At 47.9% G+C, this 24,200-nt stretch overlaps 1 pseudogene; it reads left to right on the forward strand.

Moving 5' to 3' along the window:
- Positions 1-13,580: 13,580 nt before the first annotated feature.
- On the forward strand, positions 13,581-14,861 carry LOC149324335 (uncharacterized; annotated as a pseudogene).
- Positions 14,862-24,200: the final 9,339 nt, after the last annotated feature.

A 24,200-nucleotide genomic window follows, 5' to 3' on the forward strand; every position in this document is an offset into this window, starting at 1 on the left:
TAGGCCACTGCTTTATTGTAACATTATTAGTTATTCATCTTATATTACTATTTTACACCATCTCGGGGATGCTATGCAATAGGCGATATCTTATTATTGAAATACGATATTAAGATATTAAAATAAGGCCGATGGGTGTTTTGTTGGAGCTTCGTTGAGCGTCCGTTATATGGCGTTGCGACAGGGTCATGTTTCCCATCCTTACCTCCCCCTTTTTAGCAGACCACAGACCGGGTGCTTTAGGTAGAAATTTCACGAAAAGAGTTTTCGCTAAGCCAAGTTTCCAATGCAACCACACGGTTCCAGTGCTACGCGAAAACATTCGGTGCATAAAACGAGACGAAGCACTTTAAGAAGTCAAATTTAAAAGATTCCTAGCTCAATCGCTCAACTTAACGAGATGGGGTACTCACCGTCTACTTTGTTGCGTTCTAGTAACACAAAGGCTCCAATGCCTCCCAGGAGAGCTAGCACGACAACGCCTCCGATGATTAGTGGCACGATGCCCCTGCCTTCAGCCCGTGCACCCCTGCAAAGGCAGAAGGTGCTTTTTTTACACCACTGCTCTACGGTTATAGACCTCCTCGTTTGCAGTTTCCCGAGTTCCACGGGTTAAAAATAAACCGCCAGGCAATGGTGTGCATGCGAAGTTCATACCGGTGACAGGTGCAAGCTGAGGATGACGGCAGCTGTCAATCCGGCACCTGCCACTTCCTCTTCCTATGTGCAGGTGGCGTCTTGTGGAAGCAGATCGCACACGTCGACCACGTGCTTTTGAACTGACAGCATTGTGCGTCGCAAACGAATTCTTACGACTTCCCCAGAGGGCACCCCATCGTGTGGAAAAGCCAGACTGATATAGGTGTAATATGTCGAGTATGTTCTGTCAAGGAGTGACTAATACAGAATAATTGTGTTGCGGACAAAACTGCCCCCAATGCCAGCTATTTTATCATCACCAGCCTGACTACCCACCACTGCAGGGCAAGTGTCTCTGCCATGTCTTTTCAATTAAGCATGCCCTTTGCCAGCCGCGGCCACCCTATCGTCGCAGTCTTCTTGATCTCATTAGCCCACCTAGCATTCTACAGTATCCTAACTTACCTTTCCTTGGAATCTACTCCGCTACCCTTGAGCACCTGCGGTTATCTCGCCTTCGGATTACACGCGCTGTCCAAGCCAATTTCTCCCTCTTGATTTCGACTAGGATGTCATGACCCTCTTTTCTTCCCTCACCCACTCTTCCCGATTATGGAGTTTTAACAGCACACTTTTCATTTTTCCTTCAGTAACTCGCTGCGTTCTCCTTAACTTAGGCTGAACACTTTTCGTTGGCCTTCACTTTTGTACCCATGGGTGAGCACCTGTCATATAAAGCAGCATATTTTTCTTTTAAGGGGTATTTATAAACGGCCATTCATTTACGCTCGATCAAATTCTCATTACTCCAGTTATTTCCTTCTCATGATCCAAAGCAACTCGGGCTATGATGGACGCCGTAGTGAAGGGCTCCCGAAATTTCATCCACCTGGGGTTCTTTATTATGCACTGACATCGCACAGCACACAGGACTACAGAATTTCGCCTTCATCGAAATTCAGCCGCCGTGGCCGGGATTTTTTCATATTAATTTCTAGAGCCACCGTGCTGCTCTGCCTGTCTAACTCATGGATCATGCTTTCATCAGCGAATCGCAAATTGCTTTGCTATTCTCTATAAAACTGCTCTCAATCCAGGCCTCGGAACACCTGTAAACAGGCGGTAAAAAGCATTGGTGAGATCGTGTCTCTCTGCCTGAAGCCCTGCCGCGCTTACTAAGGAAGGCTATCACAAATGTTCAAACAAAGAGCGATAATCTCACAGCTATCATTGCGGAGTAGGCAGCAGAAGTAGGCGGTAAGATGGTTCGACAGAATACCGGCAAGCTATCTCAGAGGACGAAAGAGCTGTTCAAGAAACGCCAAAGTTCGAAACCGTCTAACCCTACAGCCAGAAAAGAACTGGCGGTGGTATCAACGTTAATAAATAAGAGCAAGGTAGCCGACATAAGCAGATTAATACGGAGAGAATCCAGCATGGTAGAAAGAATGGAAGGAGCCAAAAAGCACTGAAGAATGAAATAGACAATTAAATCCAGATGTTTGCGCTACGACATCGGGCGATATCATTAGTGCTATGGGTAAGATAGTTAAAGTAACCGAATAGTTCTACACAAATCTATATAGTAGCCAGTGTAACCAGAGCGTTAGAGAAAGGCAGTAGTCCACAACAATGAGAAATCCCACCAGTAGCGAAAGCGGAAGTGAAGACAGCCTTAGGAGCAATGTAAAGGGGGAAAGCAGCTGGTGCGGATAAGTAACAGCAGATCTCTTGAAGGACGGTGGCGAGATTGTGTGCCACTCTGGATACGCAATGCCTTCTTACTTCGCGCGTACCAGAAGCTGGGAAAAACGTTAACTTTACCTTCATATACAAGAAATATGTCGATAACTTCAAAAATTACGAACCGGTCAGCCTACTGTCCGCTGACTGCAAGGTATTTAATAAGGTAGTCGAAAACAGAATCAAGCCAACCTTAGACTTCACTCAACCAAATTATCAGGCAGACCAGATTCGCACTCTCAGCTAGGTAATAGAGAAATGCGCAGAATATAACCATGTTATATGTAACCTTGATTGATTAGCAGAAAGTATTTACCACGGTGAAAATCTCAGAAGTTATGCAGGCATTGCGTAACCAGGGTGTATTAGAACGGTTTGTCAGAGTACTGGAAGATACGACGACTGCACAGGTACCATAGCTCTCCGTAAAGAGCGCAATATAGTTCAACTAACCCCTTCTAAGGACCAGCTATTTACGAAAACATTAACCAATCACAACTTAAGGGGCGATAGACACAGATGCGCCTGGATGTGCGCCTTGAAAATATTTTGCTGAAAGACAGTTATACTTACTCAGCGCCCGCTGAAAAAAAAAGCAAGGTAGGATCCTCGTTAATCGAACGGGTGACTAAAGCAGTGTACGGTGAGAAATGCAGAGCTCGTAGACACTATACAAAGAAAGAAGAACGAACCAAGTGAATATCTAAACCAATTCAATTTCACCAGGACAATTCTATGTGAACTTCTAATCAATAATGACGTGTTTAACGTTCTTTGTAAATTGTGTCGCTATCGAGAGCACAGCATTTATTCTGTGCCCGTTATACAGGGTGTTTCACCTAAGACTTTCTGCAATTTTTAAAAATAAGCTATTTGAATTAGATGCGCGCTTTTTCTGGCATAGCATTGTCAGTGGTTTAGTACATCATAATGCAGCTAACACGTGCTAACTAGCAGGCTTGTTAACCAATATTTAATAGTTAACTTTTAAACTATTATCGTTGGGCTCCTTAATTATTGAGAGGCATGCAGCCCACTGTAAGTAATGTCCATATCCGTTTTTAGAATTTCGAGAACGCGATTATCCTCGGCGCTGTGGCCCAACAAATTTCGCCTACATCGCTCCAAAATACATGCGGTTTGAGAAGCTTGCAGGCAAAGCTACCTCTGCAGTGCACGTAACTCGTCGAAATAGCCAAAATTTGTTGGGCTACAGCGCCGAGGATAATCGCATTCTCGAAATTCTAAAAACGGATATGGAAATCACCTACGGTGGGCTACATGCCTTTCAATAATTAAGGAGCCCAACGGTAATAGTTTAAAAGTTAACTATTAAATATTGGTTAACAAGCCTGCTAGTTAGCACATCTTAGCTGCATTATGATGTACTAAACCACTGACAACGCTATGCCAGAAAAAGCGCGCATCTAATTCAAATAGCTTATTTTTAAAAATTGCAGAAAGTCTTAGGTGAAACACCCTGTATTCTCGATGCATGCATTTACCTCTACCATTCTCCCTCCTTTGGTTGCTATGGCGGCGCAGTTTTCGCATTCTGCGTGCTTTCTGCCTATGTCAATAAAATCTACGCGAATATTACCTCCCTGCAAGCAGTTCATTCTGCTGTGTTTCTGAACGAACTACAACTTCTGAATGGGCATTTCTTGCGCAAATCCGATTGGCTAACTTTTCATAACGACAAAAATACGTCAGACTACGCCATGAGGCTCCCAACAACACTCGGTTTCCTTCGCCTAGAACACGCTTTTTAAAAAAAAAACTTGGTTACATCTACCTGGGACGGTGGTAGAGTGCAACGCTTACGGAGCATTCGTAGAGATCAGAAGGCCAAGAGGTGCACAAAGAGCGATAAAGAGTGCCATAAACTAGCCAGAACACGATCAAGGGACCCAGCTGTGCTTCCTTCTCAGCCGTGTTGTGTTGGCAGTTGCTCGTCCCGAGGTTCACCGTTTCGTCGGAAGTTAGGACTTGGACGAAAACTACTCTCTGTTACTTGTATATGGTTGTGTGAACAGCCGCAGTGAAATGTGCATCGAATGTAAGCTAAGAGAAAATACTTAAAATTGATCGCCTTTTGTTCGCGCCCCCTGGAACAGATATGAACCCTAATTTGAAGTGTACCATTTATGGAAACATAGTAAAAAGCTTCATGGAAGGTGGCATTTTGTGTGACTGGGAGGGGGTTAACGTCTCAAAGTGACTCAGGTCATGAGGGAAGCCATAGTGAAGGGCTCCGGAAATTTCGACCACCTAGTGTTCTCGTGCACTCACATCGCACAGTACACGGGCGGCTAAAATTCAGCCTCCACCGATATTCGACCTCGCGGCCGGGGTGATATTTTGATTTCTATGCATAATGAGAATTTTGTGCATGTTTATTGTATCATCATTTCCTGCAGTTCATCTTTTTTTTCTGGGCACTGTTATTTTCTTTCCTTTCACTGGCCAACCTATCTTACCTATTTGCATCTCGTTTATTTTCCTCTGTCATGGTTACGTCGCCAGACAGTGAAGCACTTTCAGCGGCATTCTGCCCCTGCTGCGCCTTTCCGGCTTTACTTTATTCAATTTAGAAACTGCTGACACCTTCACACCCCGCTAGTTACGAGGGCTTGTGCCACATTTATTTATTCGAAAACGCTGCCAATCCCGAAGAGATTATCACTGGACTAGACACGTGGTCACATAAAAGAAAAACAGAGTACAATGGCAGTCACATTTCATATGGCAAACCACGAAAAAACAGTGAACAACAAGCGTTTACAATGCATAAAACACTACGGATGTTCAGAAAACTAGGTGCTAAGCAAAAAATAAGTAGCAGTCGCAGCAGTTTCCTCGAAATTATTTCTACATGATTCTAATGAATTCCTGAATTATCCGAGGAGTGGTAGGGGACAGCAGAAAGTTAGGTGGGTGGATGAGATTGAGAAGCTTGCGGGGATACAGTGGCCGCAGTTTGTAAAGGACAGGGTTAAATGGACAGACATGTGAAAGGCCTTTATCCAGCACTGGGCGTAGGCAGGCTGATGATGACTGTGATCAGGCTGCGTAATATGTGCATGTTTTAAACAGTTCTATTCCCCCATAACTCGTGGAAATAGTGAATAGCTAAAAATATTATTAGAATTAATTCCACTGTGAAGGCCAGCTTATGTTGAGTCCGTGTGCTGCAGAAGTGTGGGACTCAGATTGGCCGCGTTGTGTACAGCGAAGTCTAATAACTTTAGGCACTTAGTCTTCGGTCGGTGAGACAAATACGGTAGGTGAATCGGTGCGCTTGTGCCGGTTTTTGGGTAAAGCAGGCCCCTTTTCCTTTCCTTCCTTGAAGTACGTGGTCATTGTACGGCAATCTGATGTGGGAAGCCCGACCAAACACTAAAAAAGTCCATAAAAATTATGGATCGGTTCTCGGTCTTCGATCGTTGAGTTAAATCATGAAGGGTTTCCGGTGAGACGGTTCAGGTCGATGTTCAGTTGGATGGAGAAGACTGCGCTTAAAAACTCATAGTCGAGTATTTTGCAACTTGTGCATTTAATGAGCCGGTGGTTATATAGGGAATATCAGTCACCTGATTTGGCAACTGGGGGTAATTGTGGACCAAGCGGCGCCGCGGACGCTAGGTCCACAAAATGGCTTGCGTAAAACATCGAAATGAACACTGTCCTGGCAAGCTGCGGCTGCGCTTACGCACTTCCTAACTTCATTCGCCCACTTGACCACACTGATTACAGGGCTCAGGGGTGGTGCAGCTGCAGATGAGCGAGAAATACGAGGGAGCTGACCGAGGGAGAACGCTGTACTTGTCCCTCGGGTCTTAGCTAGATGGGAGTGAACACACACTTACCCTATACCTTCTGATGCATGTTTCCATTTTGTTCTTTTCCCCTTCGTTAGGTTGTAGGTACAGAAGCGCGTACAGCATCCTCGGTATGATGAGCGCAGAAGTGATCCGTAACGAATCTCGCTCCTTCACCTCTCTTCTCTTGTTCGTAATCCGGCTTAACATCCTGCATATCTGTTTCGTGGAGCGTTCCAAGAGCTGGACGGTAAAGTAGCGTTTGCCTTTCTCCTGCTGCCACATTCTCAAGATGCGAAGCTCATTTTTCCTTCTTACGGGTTGTCCATCTATCTCTAATTCTATCGTTCCCCTGCCCTCTTTGTTTTTGTGAAGTCTAATAAATTTTGATTTTTCTGGGGAGCACTGCATCCCGCTAAATAAAGCAAATTGAGCAATCTCATCGGCCGCTCTTTGCAGTATTTCTTGCTTGTTTCCCCTCGATCCTTTTGTCGTCCACACTGTTATGTCGACCGCATAAATTGAATGTTCTACATCTTTGATGTTTTTCAGTCGCCTAGTTAATCCAATAATTCCTATGCTAAAGAGCAAAGGTGAAATGATGGATCGTTGTGGTGCCCCTCTGTTTGGCGTTATCTTCTTTTCTGACCTAATGTTGTTGATGCCGATCGTGGCTGTTCTGTTAGACAGGAAGGCCTTTACGTATGCGAAGATCGTCTCTCCACATTTTTCTGTCGAGAGTTCTGCGAGAATGGCGTTGTGGCTGATGTTGTCGAAGGCCCCCTTGAGGTCTACAGCCAAGATTACGCCTTCGCAAGTTCCCGATATTTGTTTTAGTACCGTGTCTCTTAACTGGAGCATCACGTCTCGCGTCGACAGCCCCGTTCTGAACCCGATCATGGTATCCGGAAACAGACCGTTGTCCTCCATGTAGTTGCTCAGTCTAGTCTTGACCACTTTCTCGTAGAGTTTACCAAGGCATGAAGTTAGTGATATGGTCCTAAGGTTCTCTAAACTGGGTGTTTTCCCTGGTTTAGGTATCACGATAATCTCAGGGACTGAGTTACTGGATAGCGACGGATTCTCAGGCTGCAGCGAGGGCATACAGAGTTGGAAGGGTGGTGGTGGTGTAAACTTTATTGGCCATGACAAATTACAGGTGGTGGCCAGAGCCCCCCTCATGGCCTGCGGGAGTGGCCCACACAGTGCGTTCCTCCCTTACAAATGGTGTGCCAGACCCTGGAGGGCCAGCCTGTTAGAGGCACTGGTGATGGCGAATCGTTGGTCTTGGAGTGCTGAACTGGATATCAGCTGTTCCCAGTAAGTGAGTGCCACCTCTGGGGGAGGGGGGTGCGGGTAAGTGGAACAGGTGAGCAGAACATGCAGAAAGTCACCTGGTTTGCCACATAGTCGACAGGAGGAGGAGAATAGGTCAGGGAAGCGTCCGTGCATGACTATCCGGTATGGGAGTGTGCGAGTTTGAAGCCTGCGCCAGAAAGTTGATTGCGTGGTTGATAGCGAAGGGTGAGGAGGTGCTTATATCTGTCTGTTGGAACGATAGTGTTGTAGGATGTCACTGAAATTTAACAGGCACTCCCCTTCGACGGAGGAGGCAGTGTGCTCACCCGCCCGGAGGGTAAGATCTCGGGCGAGGGCATGCGCCTCCTCGTTTCCGGGTAGTGCGGCATGTGCTGGCGCCCCGATGAGCGTTACGGTTCTGGAGGGATTCCAGCGTCGGAGTATGCTGCTGGCTTGCCGAGAGATACGACCAGTGCTATAATTTAGGATTGCTGTTTGCGAATCGGATATAATTTTGGTAGCGGCTGAAGAGGAGATGGCTAGAGCGATAGCCGCTTCCTCTGCCGTGGTTATGGATGAGGTAAAAATGGTTCCTGCCGTGATGGGGCGGCCGTCACTGCGAAAAGCCACTATAGCTGCCTGTGCGCCTGATGCGTAGAGCGAGGCATCAGTATATGCTACATTGGGATCCTCTCCGTAAGCTCTGTGTAGTGCTAATTCCCGGGCCTCTCTGCGCTTTTTATCGCGCTCCGGGTGCATGGGTTTAGGGAGGGGAGGTATCTGAACTGCAGCTCTTATGGGAGTGGGGATTGTGTCAGTGCCGGGTATAACGCCGACAGGCGATATGCGAAGAGACTGCAGCAGAGCTCGTCCTGCAGGGGTGCGCGTGAGTCTGGCCAGTTGTGCCGTTTTGGTGGCCTCACAGAGTTCCTCGAAAGTGTTATGTATTCCTAGTCGAAGAAGGCGTTCTGTGGAGGTGCATGGGGGAAGGCGTAAAGCTGTGCACGTACTGCTCCGAATGAGGTTGTCTAGGCGTTCTCTATCTTTCGCTAAGAGGGGCAGATACGGTAGTGCATATGTTATTCTACTGGTGATGTAAGCCTGTGTTAGTCGAAGCGTGTTTGGTTCCCGTAGGCCCGATTTTCTGTGTGCCACACGTTTGATGAGCCTAGTGGCTTGTTGTGTGTGCGTTTGTAGCGCTTGGATCGTGTCATTGTGAGAGCCAGAAGTAGTGAAAAACATTCCCAGTATGCGAACCTTTGGCACTGTGGGAATCGGTTCCTTGCCCAAAACGAGCTGAATATTCGGTGGTGTGCCAGACATTCGGTGGGGTTTGTGTATGAAAAGTTGCGATTTCGTGGGGGAGCATGAGAGCCCTCTATCATGGACGTACGTGCAAATGATATTTAGTGCTGTTTGTAAGCGGTGTTCTATCTCCGCGTCGCTACCTCGGCATGTCCATAGTGTAATGTCATCGGCATAGAAGCTGAAGTGTAGGTTGGGTATCGACTTGAGTAATTTAGGTACTCCCATCATGGCTATGTTAAAGAGAGTCGGGGAGAGGACCGCTCCCTGTGGAGTGCCTCGTGCGCCGATGTTGATGTCGTTTAAGGAATGCGGGCCGAATGAGAGATGGGCCGTGCGATTACTGAGGAAATCGCGAATGCAGTTGTACATGCGTTGTCCAACGTCGAGGGATTGTAGGTTCGTTAGGATAGCCGCGTGGGTAACGTGATCAAAGGCCTTATTGAGATCTACTCCTAATATGGCTTTCGTATCCTTTGTTTTGGGTTCCAGTATCTGATCTTGTAGTTGGAGGAATACATCCTGCGCTGAGAATCCTAGTCTAAAACCATACATGCTGTTAGGGAGGAGCTCATCATCCTCCAAGTAGTTGCTGAGTCGCGTCTGAATGACATGCTCGAAGAGCTTGCCTACACATGGAGTAAGAGAGATGGGTCGGAGATTAGTATGGTGAAGCGGCTTGCCTGGCTTGGGCAGAAATACAACTTTCGCTGTTTTCCACTGAGGAGGTAGGGAACCGTTTTGCCAGCACTCGTTGAAATAGGCTGTTAAGACTTCGATAGAGGGGGTGTCCAGATTTCGTAGTGCCCTGTTCGTGATCCCATCCGGTCCCAGAGCGGAGGATGTGTTCAGTTTGTGGAGTTCTGCCCTTACCTCAGCTTCTGTAATGGGCTGGTCTAAGAGTGCGTTTGGGGCGCCTTCGTAGTCGGGGTGAGTTTGGGCAGGGAATGGTGGAAGGTAGAGGTCTTTAAGCTGTTGTAAGAGGTCCTGTGGTTGAACTGTGCTGCCATGAATGAGTTTAGTGAGGTTATGATTCTGGGTAGTTTTGGACTGCGTTGGGTCTAGAAGATGCCTAAATAGGCGCCATGTCTGAGAGAGACTGATGTTTCCATTGAGACGAGTGCATAAGGTCTCCCAATTTTGCCTCATCAGAGTGGTTGCGTGCTTCTCTATTTCTGCATTTAGTCTACAAAGTCTTCTTTTAAGAGTTCGGTTCCACCGTTGTTCATGCCAGCGGCGCTCAAGGCTCGTTTTTGCCTCCCACAAACGCAAGAGGCGTGTGTCTACCGCCTCACTGGGGCAATCCAGGGGGTTAGTGTGAGTAACTGCTCCTATATCCTGTTGTAGTTTTGTGGTCCACGCCTCTATGTCCGTTATGGACGTGTGCGTTCGATTGCTTCGGCATTTTCTGAGAGGTTCCCAGTTCGTGATAGTTGGGTGTTTAGGGGAGGGTTTGCCAATTTGGCTATGGAGCGTAATCTCTATAATGTAGTGATCGCTGCCTACATTTTCATTAGTGTTGCACCATCTTACATCAGGAATGCAGTGTGTGAATGTGAGATCTGGTGTGGTGTCCCTGCTCACACTTGTTCCCACACGAGTGGGGTGATCGGAATCAGTAAGAAGTGTGAAGCCTTCCTGCTGTGCGGACAGCCAGATTCGGCGGCCTTTTGGAGTGTCTGTAGGGTACCCCCATGCTGTGTGTGGGGCATTGAAGTCCCCTACAATTAGCAAGGCTCGCTTATGCGCAAGTTGTTTGACAAGTGAGAAAAGCCGGTCGAAGTTTGGGAGAGCCCTTTTAGGGGAGCTATAAATATTGAGAATAAAGAGACTGGAATTTTGGGTTATTGGGTAGAAGCTCAATGCAGATATGGTCAATGTCGCAAACGGGGAGGCTGTGCACCAATACGGGACACGTACGTTTAACAAGAAATGCTACGTTGTGTGGTGCTTCCGATGAGGGTAAATAAGGCGTATATCCCGGCAGGGTAATGTGATTAATCGGTTCCTGTAGCGCCAAGACATCCGGGCCTGAAGCACGTTGTAGAAGTTGTTGAAGGATCCCTCGTTTTCTCCCAAAACCCCGGCAGTTCCACTGCCAGACCGTGCATAAAGGTTTAGAGGGCGCCAACATGTGGCAGCGATGGGAGTGCCTGTTGCGTTAAAGTGGGAGGAGTATGACTTATATTCGGGGTTGGGGGGTCCTGATGCTCTGGTGTCTTTGGTTTGCGCTTACGATAGGGGTGACTGTCAAATCCAGCCAGATGCTCTTCTATTTCCTGAAATCTGCGGGCTGTGCGTTCTGCATGCTCTTCCAGCGCTTTATGGAAGGTTGTAGAGATTTGGACGAACATTTGATCGATTTTTTGCGAAAGCGCTGCTTCTAGCTTAGTTACTATGGTGTGTTCAATACGTTCAACCAGGCGAGCTTCTAGCCGAGCACAGAGAATGTTTTCAAGGCGATCTGCCACTGCTTGGAGGTCTGCATCCAAGAGAGCTACGCTTGTTCTAGCGCTATTGCTCGGGGAGGGTAGCGGTTCGAGATCGGGCTCTGGGTCCTCATGCATGGGTGCGGTGGGGGGATGGTCATTGCTTTGAGGGTTAGTGTCTTGTTGATTTGGTGAGACAGGATCGTGAGTGGGGTTAGAAGTGGGGGAAGGAAGTGAGGAAGAAGGGGATGGTCCCCGAGAGATAGCACTTAGCTTGGCTTCCAGTAATGCGATGCGTTGGAGGAGCATGGCGTTTTTTTCTTGCAGCTGCCGTTGTGCTGCATTCTCCGGCGTTGAGGTTGGCTGTATTGTGCTGTGCGCCGGCGGTGTAGAGCCTCGCGGTGACTGCGCCACTTTCTGCGTCCATGTATCCTGCTTGCTTGCAGTGGACCCCGTGAGGTCTTGCTGTGGCTGGGTAAGTGCAGGACAAGACGACGGATGCTGGTCTAGTTGTTGGAAGGCTTGCTTCGCAGGGTACTGACGCCGTTTTGTGCCTGGGTTCCGTGCCTTGCAGGGTCCTGTGCCCGTGAGGTGCGGGCCGTTGCAGTGGATACATTTAGGTATGCACTGTGGGTCAGTACTGGGATGTTGTGTCCCACATCTGGGCCATAGATGAGTCTTTGGTAAGGGACAGACGTCGTAACGGTGGCCCGGTTGCCTACAGTTCGTGCAGGCGTCTGGGCTACCTCTGTAAGGCGTGCATCTGTAGATGGTGCCCATATAGTTGATGGCGTTGGGGACCTTGTCCGCGTCGAATGTAATGAGGATGGAGTTGCTCTTCCCCATTCTGCGTGCAGCCAAGATGGTGTGGTTTGGATTCCCTTGCACGATATATTTGTAGATTTCCTCGGGCGTCTCTTGATAGTAGGCGTTCGTCAGTACTCCTCTAGTGGCGCCCGGGGGCGGTGCCGCATAAGCTGTGCACTCGTACCGTGTGTCTTCGATGGACAGGTGGGTGACTCCTGTCAGGTGTTGAACGGTTTCGGTGTGCGTTGTGGCTGTGGTAAATGTATTGTTGGTTGGGTGGACACGAAGCACAGCGTCGGCTGGCAGAGGCTTTGTTAGTTAGGCTTGAACTAGAGCTCGTAGTTTGATTTCGGTCATGGTAGAGAGCAGGAGCTCACCTCGCGGCCGGAAGACAACCCTGATTGCCTCTAACGGCAGGGGCGGTATTCGTCTGTTGCGCTGGGAGACGAGGAGTGAAGCACGTGTGATCGGCGGCGCCCGTTGCGGCGCCGCAACGGCGTTTGTCGCGGCGTTTGTCGCGGCGGAGAGCTGGGCGTTCCTGCCGTTTGGGTGAGCGTTGCCGGCGGTGCCAGGCGTTTGAAGCGGTTTATGGGTAATTGCTGCAATCGCTTGCCTTTCTGCCCGAGTCTTGTACGAACGGCCCAACGCGGCGATCCAGTCGCCGGACTGAAGTTCGTGTTCTGGGACGGTGCGTCCCTCCACCTGGATCTCCATGGGGAGGCCGGGCTCGCCGTCTTGGCGCGTTGGTGAGGCTGCCGTCAGGCTTATCTAGGTGGCGTTCCGCGGCTGCACAAAACCGGGCCGGAATCCAGGAAAGGAAGAGTTCAAATCACACACCTGAACTTGGGAATCCCTGGAGATGTTTGGCGCTTGCTTGGACAGTTGGTTGGCCGCTGTGATGAAAATTTCCGGAGAAACACACACATTTAGCCGGAGCCCATGTGCAGAGCGTCCTACCCGCGTCGCCCCCTGGCGGCGACCTCAACACCACAGAGTTGGAAGGATCGGCTGAAAAGCCGCGAGGATCCTCTTCGAACAAAAACAACACAGGCATGGATCAAACAACACAAACATTCAACACACCATCATTTGGGTCCCTGACACTGGGGTTGAGGGAAATCTCATGGTAGACACCGTTGTCCGAGGGTTCACGAACCGGAGGGCGGGTTTGCCGGTCGAACCCTTCAGCACGCAGAACCTTACGTGGAGGCAATGAAGGCGTTTTTGGGAGCGCGCAAGAAGTGGGCATGGAATGGCAGCAGCAATGTTCGTCGACCAAAACCACTTCTGCTTTTTTGTCCAGACGATTTTCGCCGTCGGCACGTGCGTTCCTGCCTGCGCTGGAACATTCGGAGGGGCGTCTGCAGCCGATGTGTGTCCGTTCCTGGATGCGATTCCTGCCACAGACCAAGGGCTGGCCTCACTTCGCCTAACCCATGGATCGACGCTGGAACAAACAGCCGCTGTGACATCGACAACACCGTACCTGGCCTATTTAAACGACTTGTCTAAGCCGGCACCCTTCAGTGGGCATGGAATGGCAGCAGCAATGTTCGTCGACCAAAACCACTTCTGCTTTTTTGTCCAGACGATTATCGCCGTCGGCACGTGCGTTCCTGCCTGCGCTGGAACATTCGAAGGGGCGTCTGCAGCCGATGTGTGTCCGTTCCTGGATGCGATTCCTGCCACAGACCAAGGGCTGGCCTCACTTCGCCTAACCCATGGATCGACGCTGAAACAAACAGCCGCTGTGACATCGACAACACCGTACCTGGCCTATATAAACGACTTGTCTAAGCCGGCACCCTTCATTGGGCATGGAATGGCAGCAGCAATGTTCGTCGACCAAAACCACTCCTGCTTTTTTGTCCAGGTTGGTGCAGTTCCATCTCTATTCGCAAAGCGATCGAACACCGTTTGTCTGCTGCTGTTCCCATGCCCACATACTTTGGTCCGTACTGTTGTTGATTGTGTTCATGTTGCGAAAATGCTTCTTCTGGGCGGAGATGTCGAGCTAAACCCAGGCCCTTCTGAGGCCTGCGAAAAGCTTCATACTGATGTATTGTCTGCCATCGAACGCCTCATCGCGCATCTAGACGACCGGCACGATAAGCTCTTGTAATCTATGGATGAGCTTAAAGTAAACCAGAAGCTGCTCGACTCCAAGGTGTCTGATTTGACGTCAAGATTAAAAACGCTAGAAGAAAAAGTAGTCAACCTTGAACATTGGCAAGACAAACCTCGCCTACAACAAATGGTTTCTACAGCAGTTCGCACCGAAACTGTCAATCTAGAATCACGACTAAATGAATACGAGGATCGCTCGCGGAGAGATAATTTAGTCTTTTATGGCATTTCTGATTGTGCTGATGAAACTTGGGCGCAATCCGAAGAAAAAATTCGGCAAGTTGTATCAGATAATCTCAAGTTCCAGTTACCAGAAGATGGAATTTCTCGCGCGCATCGGCTAGGCTCGTTCGCTTCGGACAAAAGTAGACCCATTATAGCCCACTTTTCAGCATTTAAAACGAAAGGTGCAATATTCGCCCAAAGATCTCAGCTGAAAGGGTCGGGAATCAGCATGAGCGAAGACTTTTGTAAGGCCACGCGAGCTAGTCGCAAAAAGCTGTTTGATTTCGCGAAAAGTACAGGGCATAATTATTCCATGAAATACAACAAAGTGGTCATCGACAAGAAAAGTTACATCTACTGCCCCGTCACGGACAGCGTTTGCGAGGTACATGTTGATAGCGCACTCTCCCCGGTCACGGCTAGCTCTGTTAATCCCGGCGCAAGCGCCTCTCCGCTGTCACCATAACTAGATAATATCGAAAGTCAATCCGTTGCACGCAGCTTTTCTTTTCATTTTTGCAACATAAGGAGCGTTAGCAATAAACGCGACGCCCTTTCCAGTCTGATAGACACATGCACAGCGGATCTGGTGATCCTGACAGAAACTTGGCTCTCTGCTAAAATCAATGATAAAGAAATTTTGAATTGCGCACGTAAATACAAATTCTACAGGTGTGACCGTGGAACTCGACCTGGAGGTGGCGTTTTGATAGCAGTCGCGGACGGCTTGGTTTCCTTTAATGTTCCTATTCTTTGTGTAGCTTGAATTGGTTTGTGTGAACATCCGCCTCAACTACAAAGATATTATTTCTGTCGCGTGTTATCGTCCTCCCAATTCATGTAGTAGCTTTTCATCTGACTTGCATGATGTTCTAAGTAAATTGCACACCAGGTTTCCCTCATCACCCACTTTCGTTTTAGGCGACTTCAACTTTCCTAACATCACTTGGAACGTACCTTTGCCGTTTGCAAATGACAACTCCGCTGAATGCATTTCCTTTCTTGAAGTATGCTCCGATTTTAATTTGTGTCAGCTAGTTACTAGTCCAACACATATTACTCAGTCTAGCGCTAGTATCCTTGATCTAGTACTTGCCACACATCCGGACCTCGTTCAGTCACTTTCTCAGCTTCCTGGCTTGAGTGATCACTCCGTCATACATTTTAATATACGGAATGATTCCCCTCGCAAGCAAGTAAGCACAAAATTTATTAGGGACTACGGAAGAGCGGACTATGCGTCTATTAACGCAGGACTGGCAGAATTTACAAGTGATTACTTTTCTGGATTTTCTGACAGATCAGTAGAAGAAAACTGGCTTGCTTTAAAATCGAAAATACTGGAGCTTACTAACCGATTTATTCCCCTACGTAGAATAAAAAACAGCTCCAATGCACCTTGGTTTACAGCGTCACTGAAGCGATTACTGAACAAAAAAAAGCGTATCTTTCGGAAGGCCAAGTTATCCACGTGCGAAGAAAGATGGGAGGCTTATCATCGCGTGGCAGCAGCGTACACAAACACACTTTCAATCGCCAAACGCACATTTTTCGAACGCATATTGCCATCGATGCTTGCCTCAAATCCGCGCAAATTTTGGAATGTCGTCCGCGGTGATGACACTACGCAGATTGAATTACTCGCTGCTGATCAATCTGTCGTTCCTCCGGAAAGCTGTTGTACTGTTTTGAATGAAGTGTTTTCAGCGTCCTTTTTGATAAACGTTCCCTCTACCCTTCCTATTGTGTCTCAGATTGATCACCCATGTATGGATCCTGTCATTTTAGATTGGACCGGTATATGCAAATTAATATCTGGAATTAAGCTTTCTTCCTCACCAGGCATCGATGATATTAGTCCGAAATTCCTGAAAAACACTGAAGCGTATTCTGCAGTATTGTTAACAAAACTTTTTCGCAGTCCTTGCAATGTGGTGAACTTCCGGAGGACTGGAAAGTGGGGAAGGTGGTTGCTTTGCACAAGTCAGGTGACGTTCATTCTCCTACCAATTACAGACCGATCTCACTAACAAGCATTCCCTGCAAGCTACTGGGACATGTAATTTATAGCCATATAGTAACTTTTCTTGAGAGTAACTCTTTTTTCAGTATTCATCAACACGGTTTTCGAAAGAACTATTCATGTGAAACTCAACTTTTAGCCTTTACAAATGACTTGTTTTCAGCTCTTGATTCTAACTTAGTTATTGACTGCATTTTCATTGATTTCGCCAAGGCTTTCGATACTGTTTGCCATAGTTTACTACTTCTGAAACTAAGCAGACTTAACATTGATCCGAACGTCTTAAAATGGATTGAATGCTTCTTGTCTAACCGCACACAATTTGTAACTGCTAACGGCCATAGCTCTGATCCTTGCGGTGTAGCCTCTGGTGTTCCACAGGGATCAGTGCTGGGGCCGTTGCTCTTTCTAATTTATATCAACGACTTACCTACTAACATTTCTTCTTCCATAAAACTCTTTGCTGATGATTGTGTTATTTACCGTCAAATTAAGAGCTGTGCTGACCGCCTTACCCTCCAGTCGGACCTTAATCAGATTTCCTCTTGGTGTAACACTTGGCTAATGAAGCTGAATGTAAGTAAATGCAAGTTTATGAGAATTTCCCGCCACTCACCTACTCAAGTTTCCTGTGATTATTCACTATGTAATACTCCTTTAACCCACATTTCCACATACAAGTACCTTGGTGTGCATATTTTCAGTAACCTTTCCTGGCAAGCTCACGTGGACTATGTCACAAGTAACGCTAACCGTACTCTCGGTTACTTACGTCGTAACTTTTCTATGGCGCCCACTAACTTGAAACTTATACTGTACAAAACATTAGTCAGGCCAAAACTTGAATATGCGTCGTCTGTATGGGACCCTCCTCTTAACTCACTAATTCTGAAAATCGAAGCCATTCAAAATCGGGGTGTCCGTTTCATTTTCTCTAACTATCATAGAACTGCAAGTGTAACTCAAATGAAAGCAAATTTAAACTTACCGGATCTTTCAATTCGTCGAAAAATTTCCCGTCTATGCCTATTTCACAAAATCTACCATTCAAACCATCATCTCAGAGATACGTTGCTTGTACCACCATCTTACATTTCATCCCGCAGCGACCACCAGTTCAAAGTTGGCGTACCCAGCAGTCGCACCAACTTACACTTCGCCTCTTTTATCCCCAAGACTGCTAAGGAATGGAACCACCTTCCCGCTTCCATCGCCTCCATTACACACGCCGACTTGTTTAAAAACGCTGTAATTGATTTTACATTGTAGTGCTGCGTTACCTGTTCTGTTTTTGTTGTGTACCACCCACTCCTCTCTGTAATGCTTCGGCCCTGAGAGTAAATAAATAAATAAATAAATAAGTACTCGGCTCCGGCGGACATTCTCAACGGTGAGCAGGCCACCACGCTCAGACGACTACAAACAGACACCTACCCGAGCAAAGCCATGTATCATAAAATGTGGCCGAACAGATACGCGAAAGAGTGCGTGTGGTGCGGGGCTATGCCACAATGTACCACGCCACCTGGGGCTGTGAAAAAAGCCCTTTATTACCAAAGATAAATACCCTAGTCTAGAGCAGTGGAAGGCCCTCCTGACTGACTCCGACCCGAGCACACAGCTTATGCTGGTGACGAGGGCCAAGGCCAAGACAGCGGCGGAGGCCAACGGCATCCTAGAATAGGAAAGACCGACCACTGAAGCTCCACATCTGTCTATCCTTAACCCCCTACTCCCTAACTCTTCCTTTTTCCTTAGTAACGCGATAGCGCAAAAAAGCTGGTATCGCAAAAAACCCGCCGTCGGCATCGCCGGCATATGCGTCGCTGTCTGTGAGCTAAAAAAAAAACAGGGAAATCCCCAGAGAAGTAACTTCGGAGACAGCTGAGTGTCACCCACACTTCACGCACTTTTACGTGGGAAGTTCCCAGACACCCTTAGAGCGTGTGGGGTAGCGGTCTCGGACTCGAAGGAGCTGCCCTCGACTCAGCGTGGCAAGCTCAGCGGAGACCAGCTACCAAGTGACAAGAGGTTTTTGGGCGTTCGGTGCCCAGCTTTCGCTGTTCGCAAGCCAGAGAATGGGTCGGAGCCAAAGGTTCACAAAAAAAAAAAACAAAGTTTATACAGCAAAGAGACGATACAGAGGATTTCACAATCACTAGTACAGACAAATACAAAGTGATTAACAAAACAATGCAACGCGTGCAAAGTTAAACTCGAGATAGAGACTTCAGTACAAAGAAAATATTGCACCTAAAGTGCACTAACACAAGATAGAGAGGTAAACAAACAAAACACAATTCGTTCACCGGTCACTGCGGCAGTCCGACGACCAGAGTTCCACGACGATGCCGTCCCGCAGACAGACGAACGTTGCCTCGTTGGTCCGATGCTGGCCGAGTGGGGTTTTCCCGGGAGTTGAACGGGCGCGCTTCGATGAAGCTTAAACGGCGGTTCGGACTGACTTGACAGCGGTCAACGTCCTTCTTTTATAGGCTCGCTCTCACGTCTGTTTGTTCTACGCGCCAAAGTAGGCGCGCACATACACGCAGCATCTCCAGTGTAGTTTCCCTTCCGTTCTCTCGACGGCCGCGCTTCCTCATTGGTTAAAGTCAGGAGGCGTTTCGCGAAGGTTCTGGCTAGTTCTGTCGTGGCGCCGCCGCCGACGGGCGAGGAGGATGTGTCTTAGTGCACGCAATGCTACGCCCTTTTCCCCCGGTTAACCGTAGAAGCGACTCGCACGTTCCAGAGAAATCGGCATGGATGACTCATTCCCTCCCTGCACGCCGTGTCGGTGAGTGGTGGTGGAGGGGAGAGAGAGCCACGCGCTCGGCGGGGTCTTTCCTTCTCCCCCGTTCGGCTCGCGCCGGCGAGATGCCGTGCGCGCGGCGGGTTTTTTTCTTTGTTTGTTTCAAAAATGCGCCGAATTTTGTGACACTGACCCGTCTAGGTCACTTGACCTTGCGGCGTCACCACAATCTACATGCTATATAATAAATGGTTTTTAGCGCAACGGGGACACAACACAAGAAAGACGACAACACGGGCGCTTACTCCAACTCGAGATATGAAAAAACGCATTTTACATGCACACACATAGTGTGAATGCTCCCTGGTTTATTGGGCCTGAGGCGTTATGGTGTTAACTCACACTTTAGTACACATTTCAAAATATTCGTCGTGCTTTCCGACTAGCGCACCACTTTTACTGTTACGTGCTGCTTTTTTTCCTGTGTCGAATTAAACGCTTTGAATGGTTCCCTGAGCAGGTTCTTGCTTTGATGAGTTTTACCAAATTGTTTGTAGCAAGTTACAAAGCGATTGAGGTAGGTGGGGCAAGGGGATTGGTGGGGGAGGGCGCACTGAGCACCGCTCCTTCCATCGACGCCACGGCGGTTCCATAAATTACATGCCCCCCTAATGAGGTTGGCTGTTCAAAATATCACACTTTTAACGCTAGTCTCAAAGTTCCTGCTCCGTGGATAATGAATGTATTGTAGAGATAATCATTAAGTATCGCAGCCTCCCTCAGAAAAAAAAATAGTTGCTAATGGGCTGACAGTCTGGGCCTGCAAGCAAAGTACAGCAAGTGGTTGCCGCATGCAGTGGTTTTAGCAATACCAACTGCATAGCCATCATTCCCCCATTCTGCCCTGACAAACTGGTTACGTGTTCGGCACGTGTTCATTACACGTTCTTGCCAGACCAATGACGTTATAAACTCAAAGGCAGTACGCCCCAACAGACGTACAAAACTCATTTGGTTAAAGGGTTTTTGAACAGCCGGAAAAGTAATGTTCGTTTTTGACTGCTGTCAGCTTCGGTCACCAATGAAATAAAAATGCATAATACTCACAGGTAGATGACGCTTCTGTTGGTTCTGAAAAATAATAAAAACAAATGAATTCTAGAGAGAGAGCCGGTGCAGCTGTGGTAAGAGAGAAAGTTACTGACACGGGTTTTTCCTGAAGAGCTGCGACATGACCACCCCGCTATCCTACGGGCAGGGAATGAGTTGCGGCCCACAACTGGTGCTCGGGCAATCACAACACGGGTGCGATACTGCGCCTGTACTAAAATAGTGCACTGAGCTTCCTCCTGCTTGGGCCTACTGTAGGCCTGCAGTATGTTCTAAATAAATAAATAATAAATTAGGGGTGTGAAGAAGTACTTTTTAAATCTGGATCGGGTAGAAAGTGTAGCTTTGCTTTCAACTTGACTACGAACGGTGCAGCTGAAGACCTAACAGTTAACTGCAAAGTGGCTGAGTCGAGTACACATTTACATTTTAACGCGATAGCGTTAAGGAGCTCGTGACCCAGAATATCCGACCTCGCTGTCCGTGAGCGAAAATACACAAATCCTCCCCGAGTAGCAACCTATGAGGCAGGTTGGCCACCAAGGTCACGTAACCTTGTGACGTCATCCTAACCTGCGGGCTTCAAGAAACTGCGCACCGTGGCTGGTTGGAGTAAAATCAATTGTCGCGAGAGGATGCTCGGAAAGAATTAGCTCGGTTTCGTAAACCCCGCCGGTGGCAACACGTGCGTCTCAGGGCAGTGGTGAATCGCTTAACCGTAAGCCTTGAAGGTTTACTTGCCTGAGCTCTGTTCCATTGCTCTAACGTAGAGGATATGTGTATGGGGCGTTTTGAACGCGCACCCAGTTTTTTGAAACAGCCCACGAAAAAAACTTTTTCATTAGTAACGCGATAGCGCAAAAACGCTGGTATCGCAGAAAACCCGGCGTCGGCATCGCCGGCATATGCGTCGCTGTCTGTGAGCTAAAAAAACAGGGAAATCCCCAGAGAAGTAATTTCGGAGACAGCTGAGCCGCCTAGGTGACTTGACCTTCCGGCGTCACCACAATCTATAAACTATATAATAAATGGTTTTTAGCGCAACGGGGACACAACACAAGAAAGACGACACGGGCGCTTACTGCAACTGTTTAATCAGGAGACAGCTGTGTTAGTGACAATTCTGTTTTTCTATATCAAGCTGAGCAAAACTTTTTGTCGCGCCTACTATGATAAGATTGATGCATGGTGTATATGGGTGCCTTGTACGCGTTCGCATACGCTGGGAGGGCTATATATTTCGTATGCTGTCTCTTGATTAAACAGTTAGAGTAAGCGCCCGTGTTGTCTTTGTTGTGTTGTGTCCGCGTTGCGCTAGAAAACATTTATGCAACGCTAGAAAACATTTATATGTCTGAAAACCAACTAGCTCAGCAGTTAACCCTCTTCAAGTAATTTACAACATTGTGAGCAAAAATGCCCCCCGCGGCACGTAGTAACTTAAAGGAAAGCTGAAACGCTTTTTTGAGAACTTGAGGTTACTCAAGAATTCGAATCTATCGAGCTTCGGGATAAAGCATGGAAGGTATTTTTGCACTAGCATTTAAAATGGTGTCATAATCATCGATTAAACCCGCGCCTATGTTTAGGCTTCTTCTCACTACGTTGGAGGAGTGCGGCGAAACTCCGCAGTGACGTCATTGTTGCCGAAATTTCAGATATCCGCTGCTTACGGCTGCATGCTGCTGTGTGTCGTCAGATGGCGCCAAACAATGCATCGTGAGCTTCACCTTCGATGGCGTCGGTTTTCTTCCATGGAATAACCGTTTATTCGCTTGAAACTTAGGGCCGTCATACGTGACGTCATTATCGGGGCCCCTGCCTGTCGCTGTGCACTTCAGAGAAGCCTGAACGCCGACAACGACTTTATTCGGCGATTACGCCACCATTTCAAATGCTGGAGCAAAATGATTTCGCAGGCTTTACCAGCACATTTCGCACATTCGGCAACCTTAAACTCATGGAATTCTAAAACCGCTTCAGTAGCCCTTTAATAATGATTGAGCGCTCAATAAGAGCAACCTGAGTCGCAAAAGGCCCGCAAGTGGCAGCACATTGCATCACACTGCAGTGGCGCATAGCTAAGTTAACCGCTGCACCACTGGGCCAGGAGGCGTGTGAGGACACCCAGGGATCGCTCCCTGCCGGTCGCACAGCACGCATCTCTGTTCTGTGGTTAAGGTTGGGCAACGTGTGACCGGGAGGAGTTCAACACCGTCTTCTCTGCTGTGCCCAAGTAATTCAACAACGCCCGCTTTTACAGCAGGGGCTCCCATGAGTTGCACTAAGTACGAGCAGGAGAAACATACAAAAAAAATATCAGGGGCAATTTGACGATCTTAAGTGCGCAGGGGGAAAGCCCTGCAATCAACGAGACGATGGCCGTGGGCACACACGAGGCCGCTATCGGGTGACTTGGATTGGCTAGTCATGAGTAATTAGTCATCCCCTATGACTAACTGGTCATGACTGGTTAATAACTAACTAGTCATGATTGGTTAATTACTAAGTTGTTAAAGATTAGTCACGACTAATTAGTTGATGACTAACTAGTCTTGAATGGTTAATGACTAGTTGTGTCTAACCAGTCATTACTAACTATTCGTGACTGGCTAGTTACTAGTTATCATGACTTGTGACTAGTAATGACTAGTTACGACTTTCAATTCAGATGTAACGGAGGAACGGACATGGTCACGGCCATAAGTATGAGCGCTTAAAGGCTTTCGCCTTAAAATTAGCGGACGCAAAGACTATGCCCAGCTTTGTGTTCGACAGCACAAGGAGCCCCGTGTGACGTTTCGACGGCGTCGTTGGCGGCGATAACGTGGGAAGCTGATGAAGACTACGACATTCACATCACTTCTTGAGAGCCTGGCTGTTTAACATGCGGTTGTACAGCTGCACCTGTGGTTTTGATTTTATGGGTGTTTAACGTCTCGAAGCGACTCAGGTATCAGGAATGTATGAAGGTCCGGAAATTTGGACTACCTGAGGTTCTTTATCGGGCACTGACATAGCCAAATATACAGGGTTCTGGAATTTTGCTTCCATCGAAATTTGTCCGCAGAGGCTCAGATCGAAGCGGCATCACTCAGGTCAGCAGCAGAGCGTTATAACCACTGACCCACCGCGGCTGCATATGGGGCGTAGTGTGTCCTGACGCAGTTGAAGGGAATGCAGTTGCTGGCGTTCATGAAGATCTTTCTCGTTAGGCTACACAGTGGAACCTTGTCGTACAAGACTTACAGCGATGTGGCCTTTACACGCCATGCAGAACTCATTGCCTAATATTTAAGTGGTTACGGTCTAGGCTGCCGACGCGAAACACTCAGGTTCAAATGCGGCCGCTGTGGTTAAATTTAGATGCAGGCGATACGCTCTAGGGCCGTGTACTATGCGATGTCAGTCCACGGGAGTGCAGGAATACCAGGAGCTCTCCACTATGGCGTCCGTCAGTCTGATTGGCTTTGGGAGAGCAGAACCACTGACACACAGCCTAATTTGTAAGCAAACACAAATTAAAAATTATATTTACGTAGCTAGGAGTGGGTGCACTAGGGGAGGTCTGGAGGATTATCACGGAAGTTTTCGCAAAATTGACAAGTTTGATTTAACAGTTATTAGACCCACTTCGGCCCACGGGCTGCTCTAGATGACCGGGCACTGTTCGGCCATGGCGACCTTCAACGACAGCCGGCGCTGCGAAGCTGTGGCTCCGCCTGTGAGCTTCGGTTGTTTGGACAAGTTTGATAGGTGCGATTAAAATCCGCTCTGCTCCTTGGGCATAAGTGACAGGTTGGAGATTTTCTTCCTCTATGTATGCGGATACATTTCATTTTTAGTCTCCCCAATGGTGAGACTAAAAATTAAATAGACTTGGTACTGTGTGCACACCCTGGCATCGTAGAGGATGTGGATGT

Source organism: Amblyomma mixtum, unplaced genomic scaffold, assembly GCF_055824585.1.
Source record: "Amblyomma mixtum isolate Tamu unplaced genomic scaffold, ASM5582458v1 scaffold_83, whole genome shotgun sequence".
NCBI classification, from domain to species: domain Eukaryota; kingdom Metazoa; phylum Arthropoda; class Arachnida; order Ixodida; family Ixodidae; genus Amblyomma; species Amblyomma mixtum.